This window comes from Pseudopipra pipra, chromosome 31 (assembly GCF_036250125.1).
Source record: "Pseudopipra pipra isolate bDixPip1 chromosome 31, bDixPip1.hap1, whole genome shotgun sequence".
Lineage (NCBI taxonomy): Eukaryota > Metazoa > Chordata > Aves > Passeriformes > Pipridae > Pseudopipra > Pseudopipra pipra.
In genome coordinates, this window is record NC_087579.1 from 126,446 (window position 1) to 137,239 (window position 10,794).

Genomic DNA, 10,794 nt, shown 5'->3' on the forward strand with positions numbered 1-10,794 from the left:
GGCCCGGCCCCGAGGCCCGGCGGGACTGCGGGCGGGGGCCCTCGGGCAGCGCCGGCCTGGTCGTGGCCACCAGAAGGGTCTGTGGGATGGCGCCCGCGGGGCCGGGCGGGGCCGGAACGCCGCCGTGGTCGCCGGCCGGGGGGGCACAGCGGGGTCTTCGCCGTCGGGGGGGAAGCCGGAGAGGTCGGGGGGAACGGGGGGTCCGACGGGGAAGGGGAAGGTGTCCCGCCTGTGCAGGGAATAGATGGGGGAGACCCGCTATCCTGTGACACCGCCCGGACCACCTGGAGGTGGAGGTGAGTTCTGGGGGGGCCGGAGAGGTCAGTGCGGAATGAGGGGTCCGGCGGGGAAGGGGGGGGGGGGGCCACCTGTATGGAGAATAAACAAGGGAGACCTATAATCCATTGTCCTGTGTCACCCCCCATGGACCACGCGGAGGTGGAGGAGAGTCCCGGGAGCGGGAGAGGTCGGTGGGGAACGGGAGGGTCCGGCGGGGAGGCGGGAGGGTGCACCTGCACCGAGAATAAAGAGGCGACACCAGTTATCCTGTGACACCTCCCGGAGACCCCTGGACCCCCTGGGAGTCACCTCCACCTCTGAGGGGCTGCGGGGGTCGCTGTGGGGCGGGAGAGGCTTCAGCCTGGGGCTCTGCGAGGGTCGGGGGCAGCCCGAGCAGAAGATGGCTTGGCCCCTTCTTGAGGCGGTGGGAGCCACTTGGGGGGAAAAGGGGGCTCAGGGCGGGCCCATCAGAGGAAAGCTTTTGGTTTAGGCTGTTTTAACAGATAACTGTACTAAAATGTTCTTTCCTACGATACAGAAAAAATAAATTTTAATTAAAAGCAAGTGTCTGCAGTAGAAATTTGGGATCAGGCATTCGACATATGGGCAAGATAAGTATTTAAATTGAATCAGCTGTTTTAATACATACACTTCGCAATCTATAGACCGAGGGCTACTCAGATACCTAATAAATAAATTCAAAACTATTATTTGTTGAAAGTATCTGGATGGGACTTGTCCTGGTTTCAGCTGGATAGAGTTAATTTCTTCTCAGTCACTGTTACAGTGCTGTGTTTTGGATTTGGAATGATGACACACTCATGGTTTGGTTTTTTGCTAAGTTGTTAAGGCTTATTTTATTTTATTTTATTTTATTTTATTGTATTTTTTTCTCATGCTCTGCCAGGGAGGAGGGTCACAAAAGAAACTGGGAGGGAGTACAGCTGGGACAGGTGACCCAAACTGACCAAAGGGATAATTTAGAACATCATGGCCAGTGTATGAACTGGGGGAAGTTACCCCTAAGGAGCCAATCTGGGTTCGGGAAAGGGGGTCTGGCATCGGTCAGGTCCACAGGTGGTGAGCTACTGCATTGTGCATCACTTGGGGGTTTTTCCCCCCCTTATTTTTAATTATTATTATTTACCATTATTACTGTGGTTTACTTTATTTTCAATTGTTAACCTGTTCTTATCTCCACATACAAGTTTTACTTAGATTCTCCTCCCCTTTCCACCACGATGGGGAGAAAGGGGGGGGTGGGGTGCAGGTTAAGCAAGCAGCTGTGTGGTGTTTTAATCTCTGGGCTTAAAACCAGGACATCTCCTGGGTACACCCCAGACTCATCCCAGGCATATCCTGGAGCCTTTTCAGAGCTCTGCTGAGGAGCTGATGTCCCAGGTAGCAGCCCCAGACCCCTCCAAGGCAGGTACCCATGGTGATTTTTCTCTTCTGAAGGAAAAGGTCTTATCTGGGATCCAGCTGGAGCCTTCTCAAGCATTATCTGGAGTCTTGATCTCTGATTTGGGGACCTGGAATCACAGAATCAATTAGGTTGGAAAAGACCTCTGAGATTGTCATCAGTTGACCGAACACCACCATGTCAACTGGACCAGGGCACTGAGTGCCATGCCCAGTGTTTCCTTAAACACTTCCAGGGACGGTGACTCCACAACCCGGGGGGGGCCTCAGACTCTCCCCTGGAAGCTGCCCGAGATGATATTTTGCTTTCATGGTAAATTGTATCCTACTGAATGCACCTGAGACTCATCCCAGGCATCTCCTGGAGTCTTTTCATTCCTCAAGGGAGCCGAGATCCCAGGGAGCAGCTCCAGACTCTTCCAAGGGTACCGAAGTTACCTGAGATGATTTTTCTTTTTTCTTGTGCATCCTGAGTCTTTCAGGATCTACCTGAGACTCCTCCTAGGATTCTCCTGGAGTCTTTTGATCTCTGATTTTGGGACCTGAGTTGCTCACTGTGGGCCCAGAATCTTCCAAGGAAGGTTTCCAATATGGTTTTTTAACTTTGGAGGTAAATTTTTGCTCTGGAATCCACTTGAGACTCCTCTCAGGTGCGTCCTGGAGTCTTCACATCTCCTCAAGGAAGATGAGTTCCCTGAAAGCACCCCCAGATTCTTCCAGGGAAGCTTCCCAATATGTTTTTGCTTGTTTGGAATTAGCTGTCTATTCTGTGATGCACTTGAAACTCCTCCTGACATCTCTTGGAGTCTTTTTGTCTGTTGATTTAGACAATTGATATCCTGGGTAGAAGCTCCAAGTCAAGTTCCTGAGATGATTTTTCTGTTTTTTCCAGCTGGACCCTTCTCAAACATTGCCTGGAGTCTTTGTCTCTGATTTGGGGACCCGAAATCCCAGGTAGCAACCCCCTGCTCCAGGGGATGATTTTTTGCTTTCTGTAGTTCCTGGATCTTCCAGGATCTATCTGAGACTCCTCTCAGGCTTCTCCTGGAGTCTTTAGCTCTGATTTCAGTATCTGAAATCCTGTGTATCAGCTCCAGACTCCAGGGTAGTTACCCAAGATGTTTTTTCTTCATTGGCAGATCCTGCATCTTCAAGATCTACCTGAGACTCCTCCCAGGCATCCTCCAGAGTCCTTATCTCTGATTTTGGATCTGAATTCCAGGATATCAGCCTGAGACTCCTCCAAGGCAGGTAGCTGAAATGTTTTTTCTCTTTTTGTGGAACCTGAATCTTCCAGGATCTACCCAAGACTCTTCTGGGCATCTCCTGCAGTCTTTTCACTTCTCCTCAAAGGAGTTGAGATCCCAGGTAGCAGCCCCAGACTTGCAGGAATGGTTCCTGGTGCTCCTGGAGCTCCGTGTGCTGGAGGACCATGACAGCCTGTCCCCATGGAGGGACCAGGCCTGGCCCTGGCTGCCCTGAAGCTTTGTTGCCTAAAATCGGCCTCTAAAAGAAACCCCCAAGGCTCAATTTGTGAATTTTAGAGGCAGGCATTCTTTATTAGGACGTGCTGCATGATCACAGCACGTTGGGTGCCCTGGGAGTCAGTTCTCCCAAGTGCACACAGAGGTCTCTTCACTACAGCTTATATGTCAGCATTAAATGATTGTTCATTTTTTGTTCCCTGCATTCCTGTTACGTATTCATGACATGTCCCAACACATATTAACATATATGCATATCCTTATAAGGTCTTGGAGGGACTTCATCAGGGGTCTTCGGTGGTCTTCTCTGTCTTGACCTGCAGTGTTTTGAGTGACTGCCTTATGAATTTCTTTAGGACAATGCTCCTGGTTGTACATCAACCTGGCACTGCCTGCTCGGCTGCTTCAGCTCCCTTCATTGTTTCCTCACCTTGCTTGGCTGATTTCTTTAAATTGAGATGTAGCAATTTTCCATGGTACATTCTGCTGGAAAAACTGTTAGTACTTGCTACATCTCAAAACTCAGATATCAGCTGCTGCTGGGGCAGCTGCGGATGGGAGGAGGAGGGGTGGGATGGAGGCGGCTGCCTCGGCACAGAGCTGCTGCTTCCTGAGTGAGGTGCTCTGCTCTGCTCTGCTGGACTGGGCACCCGGGGGGCTCCTGAGACACCTCACGGACAGGGTGGGGCCCAAAGGCTCACAATGTCCCCTCGGTTCCAGGAGGCCCCGCAGTGTCACAGTGGCCCCTGGGCACCCGCAGGCCCCACATCACACAGCCCTGGCAGTTGCCATGGAGATGCCAATGCCCAGAACTGGCTGGAACTGACCCAAGCAGCCCCTTCCAGCACAGTCTGTCATGGCAGGTCCCTTTCGGCTGCTCTGGGGCACCTTTTGCCCATCAGGGAGTGTGTGGGGATCCCCCTCCACAGCCTGGACAGTGGAGCAGCGACACCTCCCTGGTGCTGACACCACCCAGAAGCTGAGGGAATGTTTGGTCCTGGGAGCTCTCTGGCTCCTCCAGGTGTGCCAGGGCTCCTGTGGGACATAGGTGGTCACTCTATGGGCCAGTGCAGCTCCGTCCCTATGAAAGTGAACAGTGTCACATCCCTCAGGCCAGGGACAGTGGACATTGTTGCACTAGTTGGCAGAAAGCCGTGGGAAGGGTAAGCAGGAGAAGGAGACACGGAAGAAGATACAAGACTGCAAGAAGGACCTTGGTTGCTAAGGACTGTAGTTATTTGTATCTGCTAAAGCATATGCTGAATTATGTAGTTTGAGAGAGTAAGCATAAGTAGAAAATTGCCAGTTGTTCTGCTTGAATTGCCTATTGTTCTGCCATATAAGTATATACATTATTAAATAAAGGTCTTTGTTTTGCACCGGAACGGAGTCCATGCCCTTGATCGCTACACGTCCCTGCCCTTCCCAGCCCTGTCCTCAGAGCCCAAGTGGCACCTGGTGCCAGCTCTTGTCACACCTGGATCCTCTCACCCAGGTAACCTGTGCATGGGGACCAGCGGTGCCACCTTGGCCACACTGGGGTGATCACCAACCGGGACAGACACCGTGGGTCATTTGATGTGGTTCCTCTGAAGGACCCCAGTGGCAGCAGCTTTCCCTCCAGGCTCTCCAAGCTCTTTGCTCTGGGCAAAGCCAGAAGGGGAAGGGAGCACCCAAGAACTGTAGATGCTCATGGTCGAAAGGAAGAAGTCAGAGCGTCTGCAAAAACTCACAATGTTTTATTAGCAAATCACACACTTGGCCATGGAAGTTGGTGTGGGAGTGCCTGACCTACTGTATACACACATGGCAGTGAGTTTTGGGGTAGGAAGAAAGGGAAGAGAAAAAGTGTCACAACCCATCAGTAAGGGCATGATGTTCATTGTAAATTCTCGTCAGGCTGAACAAAGACACAAGACACATGTCAGTGTTTGAAATAACATAACTTATGTAATTTTTAATAGCTTTAATTAACCTTTTGATTACTTGCTTTAATTAGTCATAAATGCTGTGTTAGGCCTTAAGTCTTTTTTAGCCAGTGTATAGGAAAATTGTCAGAAGCTACTTTGATGACAAGATAGCTTGGGAAAACTACTAAAACTCTAAGTTTTGTTAAACTAACTTTGATAAGCTTCAATTAACAGAGCCCAGGAGAGAAAGATCAATTGTTGAAATTCAAGATCTGGAATGAACTAGAAGGATATTTTGCAGAAAGCAACAGATAAAGAAAAAGTTAACAAAGAATTCAGTGTATGTGCTGGAAGGTCCCTACTGGAGGAAAAAGCTAGAAAAATACCAAAAAATGTGGACCTAATTAGCATAGAAAATGAGAAATTACTAACCAACAGAAGGTAGAATACTAAGTAGTGAAAGAGAATTATTCAATAAAGAACCGATGAACATTAAATTCTTTTTAAAGTTAAAAATGTATAAATAGGTGAAAAGGTGATTATTGCTGTCTGTGTGAAGGCAGGATTTTTGTTGGCCACCCAGCGCTGTGAATAAAGTAATGCCTTGCTTTCTGACACTAAAAACACAGAATCGACCAGACCAACCCATGGGGAAGTGCTGTCTCCCTGGGGCCTGGGTAAGGGGAGTCACCAAGAAACTTCCCATCCAGTTATGGCCCACTGATTGTTATCCACTGCTGGTTTTCCAGGTGGGCAATGACAAATTCCCGACAAGAATTCCGAAGGCATTCAAGAGGGACCTCAGGGCATTGGGGTGGCAGGTTGAGGGATCTGGAGTTCAGGTTGTGTTCTCCTCTATCCAGTTACTGGGCAAGAAACATGAAAACCCTAGAGATGAACTGGCTTTGAGACTGGTGTTACCAGTAGAATTTTGGGAGGTTTTTGGTCATGGTCAGTTTATGTGACACTGAGCCTGCTGGCACAGATGGTGTCCACTTGTCTCAAAGGGGAAAAAGGATCTTGGCTCAGGAGTTAGCAGGGCTCCTTGGGAGAGCTGTAAACTAGATTTGAAGGGGGATGAAGGCAGGCTCGATAGAGATGAGCCTGGGGGTGGCACACCAAGGTTTGAGGGACACTGAGCTAAGCGAGGTCCACTGGTCTGAACAATCTCAGTCTGTGAGGAGGCTCTTGACTCCCGCTAGGTGTTCTTATGCCAACTTGGTCTTGAATAAACTGAAGAGTCTAGTAGGTGTCCTTGTTTTCTTCTGTTGCCCCTGCCGGCTTTGCTTCTGTCATTCCCCGATCCCAAGGCTGTCCCCTCTTCTTCCCTCTGCTTGCCTCTGGGACAGGTGGGGACCTGTCCAGCTTGGGCAGAAAGGGCCTGGCTGCCAGAACTGTCCCGACATTTGAGGAGAACTGCTGCGTTTGGTGACAGAATTGGAGCTCTTTGGACCTAGGTGGGAGGGATGAGGAGAGTCCTATTTTTGAAGGTTTATTAAGGCTTTCTTCCCGGGCCGGGAGTTAAGACTTCTCTCTCTGCCCTTGGTCTGAGTGCAAATCAGTGCGGCAGACAATTTCAAGGCTGAAAGAGAAGCCAGGCCTGAAGGCCGAGCCGGAGCTCTCCTCTGCTCCCTTCAGCTCTGCTCACAGCTGCATCTTCAGCCCGTCCCAGAGGCCAGGCAAATGCATCCCCTTCCTCCGTGAAGGCTTGAAGCACAGTCGTGTTAAGATCCTGGCCTACAGGTGAGCTATTGCTTCTACTGGGTTGCCAGAGTCTTCCAGTGCTTTCGAGCCCTCCTCTTTGTGTTCTGGGCAGAAGACAATGGGTGAGCTTGTGGTAGCCATAAAACACAGGCAACTCCCTGATCCTGTGGGAAGCGGATGGGTTTGTAGCCCACTGTAAGAGGGAAAGTTGGGAAGGATGCTGAAGCTGAAACCATACGCCGTTGAAATCTCAACCCAAACAATCTTTATTCCCAAGAGGTGGCCAACAAAAGGAAAAAACCCCAAGAGAGAGGAAGGAGGAGAAAAATAAGCCCTCAGTACGACTCCCCCAGTTGCCCAGGTGGGATAGACCCTCCCAGGCGGCTGGGCCAAAGAGAGACCAAAAGTATCAACATCCAATTAAGCCCCGATACACCCGCAAAGAAAAAGGGAAATTTCTTCAGCCCGCTTGCGGTCCATTGTAGCGTCCCTCCCCTGAGCAAGCTGGTGCAGAAGTTGTGGGCCTTCACTTGGTGTTGTCATTGGGACCAAGTGGGACAAGCTGTGTTTGAAAGTTTCTTGCTGCCCTGCTGTGTGCTGCCTGTTGGCTGGTGGAGCATCAGCAGAGCAGAAACTGACTGTTGGCATCTGGCAAAGCAGCAGGTGAGAGCAGTTGCGAGGGGGGGAGGGGGGGGCGAGGTGTCTGCTCTTCAAGAGGGACAATGTCAGGGTTGAAAACAAGTCTGTGGGAAGGCAGACAGAGCTAAACAAGTCCCTGTAAGTCTGTAAATGCTGAACCATCATGGTGTGATGCAGGGCAGCCAATTGTGATATATGTTTATGAAAAAACACCAATGGTATTTTAACATGTATGTTATGCCCAGGGCTATGAGTCAGTGTTCTGTTCCAATAAAGGTTCTTTCCTCTCCTGTCTTGTTGCTTGGAAGTAGACTGTCTGCGTATTTTCTTTTATTGACCGCCACAACAATAACAGGACAAGAGAAAGGAGTTGGGGAATTGTCCTGGAAGTCTGGTCTGGTGGGCTTGGAGCACTGGGTGGGCATTTCTTGAGAGCTGTGGTGGCCCCCGCCTGCTTGGGCTGGGATGTCACTTCATGCTGAGCCTCATTTGATGGCAGTGTGCCCAGAGGCAGCCCGGCTCCAGGCTGAAGCAAAAAGCCAGAGCGGGTGATGGGGAGCTGCTCCAGCGCCTACCGCAGCCTGCGGCCCGGTGGGAGCGTCCCGGGCCCTGCCCCGGGGCGCCCTGAGGCGGGGCAGTGCCCACTCCCGCCGGCCGCCCTCACAAGGCCCAGGCCGCCTCCTTCCCACAAGGCCCAGCAGGGCCGCCCTCACACCTGCCCCGCCCTGCCCTGCCCCGCCCGGCCCCACCCTGCCCCGTGGCCTCTGTCACACCCCACGCTGACGTGCTGAGCCTTCCACCAGCCATTGTGACACCACAGGCGCCAGTCGGGCACGGCTTTGTTGGTACCCGCAGCCGGCGCCCAGAGCTGCTGTAGCCTCTCGGGGAGCAGCAGCACATCCCGCTCGGGGAGCATTGCGCGCCTGTATCGCCGTCTTGGCAGCTGCAGGCCACGACCACTGCGCAGGGCGACCTCGTCTGCCTTGTGCTTTCTACCCTGTGCCCGTCCTTATTGTCGTCCTTGTCCCCTTTGTCACCCTCCCCCTAAACCTCCCCCTCGTCCCAATTCCTCATCCCTACTTGGCTCCCGGCAGCCCGCCGGGGGCTTCTTGCACTCCTGCTGCTGGGAGCTCCAAGCAGGGCCATGCCGTGGCTTCTGAGCAAGGAGCGGCGGCAGTCGCCCTCCAGCAGCCGCAGTGGGCAGCCCTGGGCTGCCACCAGCTCCAGCAGCGCCTCCCAGCTCCGGGAGCAGGGGCTGGGCAGGCTGCACCGCGCGGCCGCCTGCGGTGACCTGGGCTGGCTGAGGCGGTGGCGCTGGTACATCAAGGTAGTCGGCATCGACAGGCGAGACCAGGAGATGCGGTGAGTTCTGGGCCACGCTGACGGCACAGCTTGGCTGCTCCTGAGCCAAGCTGCAGTAGTCCTGGGCAGCCCTCTCTTAGGGATAAGGCTTGAAAAATGAGATTTGCCCTGTCAGCTGGGAGAGGGAACTCTTGAGCTTTTCACTGCTCGGAGCTGCCGGCCGGGCTCCAGCGCTGTTGGAAAGGCGTGTTGCCCACCTGCCGCTTGGCCGTGGTCTCTCTGCAGGGCTGTTCTGCAGCTGCTCAACCCTCACCTGTTCTCTTCTGCCCTCTGGCTGATCAGCGCAGCATTGCAGCAGCAGCAGCAGCAGCAGGAGGAGCAGGAGGAGCAGAGTCGGAGCAGGGTCCCCAGGGTGCTGGGTAGAGACACAGCTTGGGCTCGTCCTTTGTCTGTCTGGGTTAAGAGTGTCTGTTTAATTTTTAGGACACCTCTGCATCTGGCTTCGGCCAATGGCCATGCAGATGTCGTGAGATATCTGCTAAGAAAGAACAGCCAGCCCAACCTCGCTGACAGCTTCAAGAGAACGGCCCTGATGAAGGTGTGTGGAATGCCTTCTGAGCTTGGAGGTGGGGCTTAGTGCTGGGGTGTTAAAGGGGAGGTGTCTGGCAGGATTCCTTGCAGCGCAGGGCCATAGAAACACGCCTATTGCAATGGGCACGGCACAGCCTCTGTTAGCTGATCTTTGCAGATGGTCTTCTATGGCAGCATTCAGGAGCTGAGGCAGTTGTGGGAGAGGGGGATGGATGTAAAAGTTGGAAGCCTTTCCCTTTTGGTGTGTTGTTGCCAGGCAGTCCAGCAGGAGCAGGAAGAATGTGTTGCTGTTCTGCTGGAACACGGTGCCGACCCCAATCTGGCAGACGCGGACGGCAACACTGCCCTTCACCTGGCTGTCCTCTCTAAAAATACAGCTGTAGCAGGGCTGTTACTGGAGCATCATGCCAAGAATGATGCTCAGAACCAGGTAACCTTGGCATGTGGCTAAAGCTGCTCTTTCCAAGAGCTGCAGAGCTTGTCTGTGTCTTTCTAATGGGGATTCTTTCTCCTTTTAGTGGGGATTTACCCCCTTGAAACTTGCAGCCTTGCAACAGCATGAGGAGATTGTGGAGTGCCTTGTGAGCAAAGCAGCTGACAGGCACGCTCAAGGCCAGGGGGAAAGGTGAGGGCTTTGTCAAAAGAGCACCCGGGCCTTCTGGGTAGTCTGCAAGTGTGAGTGAGACGAGGGGCGTGGCAATGAGCTGGGAAAAAGAAGGAGGAGCCCCGTGGAAGCAGTTCACTGGGTGACTGGTAAATACAGGTCTCTGCACTTGGCTGCTCTCGTAGCTTTGGGGCTCTCACCCTTTGTCCGCTGAGGTCTGCAAGAAAGCCTTGTCTGTGGTGCCCTTCCCCCCCACAGAGCCCGAGCCATGGGGAAACTTGCCAGTAGCTCAGCAGCGTGGCTGCTCTGCAGGCCAGGGGGGTTTGAGGCAAGGCAGAGTTGGTGCGTGAAGTGCTCTGAAGGGAAGCGCTGGGGGAAAGAGAAGCAACACTGTCCCAGGGGACACGAGGGGCTCCGAGCGCACCGAAGGAGAAAACTTGCTGCCATGGAGATGGTCAGGCGGTGGGGCCTTTGAAGAGCAGTGCAAGGAGCCCTGAAGAGCACGGCCTGAGCTGGTAGTTGAGGCTGCTTCAGGGAGGCCCCTTGTAAGAGAAATTCTCCAGTGCTTGCATGGACTTGGCTTTGCTTTCCCGGAGCTTGTAGGAAAGGGGGGAAGAGGTCTTTTGGGAGCAAGCAGGGGAAAAATGATGCAGGATAAGACATGTTTCCGATGAACTTTTGGATGCTTTAGGACTGCTCTTGTGGTTCCTGGAAGCCATGAGGCTCACCTGGAGGAAGATAATCTGCGCTTCCAGGAGGAGTTGGACAGGGCTGACGCGGAGGTATGGAAAGCCTGTCCCCACAGGGATAAACCTGGGGGTGCTTGTTGCTTCCTCTCCATCACAAAAAGGGACAAAAC

The 10,794-nt window shown here is 52.9% G+C and overlaps 1 long non-coding RNA gene across 3 annotated transcripts; it reads left to right on the plus strand.

Annotated features, from left to right (window-relative positions):
• The first annotated feature begins 214 nt into the window (after positions 1-214).
• On the plus strand, positions 215-6,343 carry LOC135404329 (uncharacterized). 3 transcript variants are annotated; one of them, XR_010425617.1, is made up of 3 exons: positions 215-296; positions 818-2,655; positions 2,841-4,570. It is a non-coding gene; the product is annotated as an uncharacterized LOC135404329 (long non-coding RNA). The 3 variants fall into 3 exon arrangements; XR_010425616.1 differs by lacking the exon at positions 215-296 and adding an exon at positions 4,681-6,343 and having other exon boundaries at positions 312-2,655; positions 2,841-4,206; XR_010425615.1 differs by lacking the exon at positions 215-296 and having other exon boundaries at positions 307-2,655.
• Positions 6,344-10,794: the final 4,451 nt, after the last annotated feature.